This window comes from Rhipicephalus microplus, chromosome 8 (genome assembly GCF_043290135.1).
Source record: "Rhipicephalus microplus isolate Deutch F79 chromosome 8, USDA_Rmic, whole genome shotgun sequence".
Taxonomy (NCBI): Eukaryota; Metazoa; Arthropoda; class Arachnida; order Ixodida; family Ixodidae; genus Rhipicephalus; species Rhipicephalus microplus.
Window position 1 is genome coordinate 106563607 of NC_134707.1, and position 1108 is coordinate 106564714.

Sequence of the window (1108 nt, forward strand, 5' to 3'; positions counted from 1 at the left end):
ATGAAAGAGCGCAAACTAATAAGACATACAAATTTTGTGGACGACGAAAAAATAAGAAAAAGTTCAAAATGGTGTGCTATTTGAACTGTGCTGAACAACCAAAAAATGCGTGTAGAAAGCCGCTTTTGAAAAGCCCGCCACGATCGGTCAGTGACCTGCTTTCTCCGAGCTCGCGTTCTCGTTTTCTTCAAGTGAATCGGTGTAACAATAGCGACGCAGTCCAGGCGTCGGTGGTATAGTGGTTAGCATAGCTGCCTTCCAAGCAGTTGACCCGGGTTCGATTCCCGGCCGACGCACGTTTTTTTTACTCAAACGTTCGCCTTGAGTTCTCTATAGTTTTTTTTTTTTTTATTCGACAACGTTATTTCGCATTTCACACTTACAACATGACTAAGACCTGGAGCTCCCATGGGTGCTTCACAAAGTGAATGATTGAAGTGAACGAGTGATTCACAAAGTGAATGAGGGAATGAACGAAGAAAAATTCTGGAACCATCGCCACTTTCTTTGCATTCCTTTTTTTTTTTCACGCAAATCTTCACGGGGAATATTAGGCTTGTTCACCTGCCTTCAAACATAAGAAAAACGCGGTCATGCGAATTCGACATCAAATTGCTACTTTGAATCACATCAGAGGCCAGGATCTTCTTAGATGCTGGAATTTCAGGCCTTAAGTAGGCGTGTTTCAGGCGCAGAATACGCTGGCAAAAAAAAAAGATTTATGCTTCGAACATCGTCAATATTGCCATTCGCGCTCTCCTTGCAACTCATCTTTTGCAAACGGCACGTTACACATATAAGCACTTTCTTATATAGGCAACGTTACAGATATCAGCAATGCTTGGAAAACTTTCGGAATATTTTAGAATCTTCTCATAAGCTCCAGCTCGCTAAACCAACAGTTCGTAATGTCAGGGGTTTTACGTCTCAAAAAAGCGATGTGACTATAAGAGAAGGCGTAGTGTAGATATCCGGCAATATCAGTCCCCTAATATTATTTAAGGTGCACTTTTACTACGCAGAATACACCAGCATCTACCATTTATCCCTTAAGAAAAGAAACTGCCATGGCCGCAATTAATGTAACCCGTGACCTGTGAGTCAGCAG

At 42.0% G+C, this 1108-nt stretch overlaps 1 non-coding gene across 1 annotated transcript; it reads left to right on the forward strand.

Moving 5' to 3' along the window:
- The first annotated feature begins 224 nt into the window (after window positions 1-224).
- Window positions 225-296, forward strand: TRNAG-UCC (transfer RNA glycine (anticodon UCC)). The gene has a single exon. It is a non-coding gene; the product is annotated as a tRNA-Gly (tRNA).
- The last annotated feature ends 812 nt before the right edge of the window (window positions 297-1108 follow it).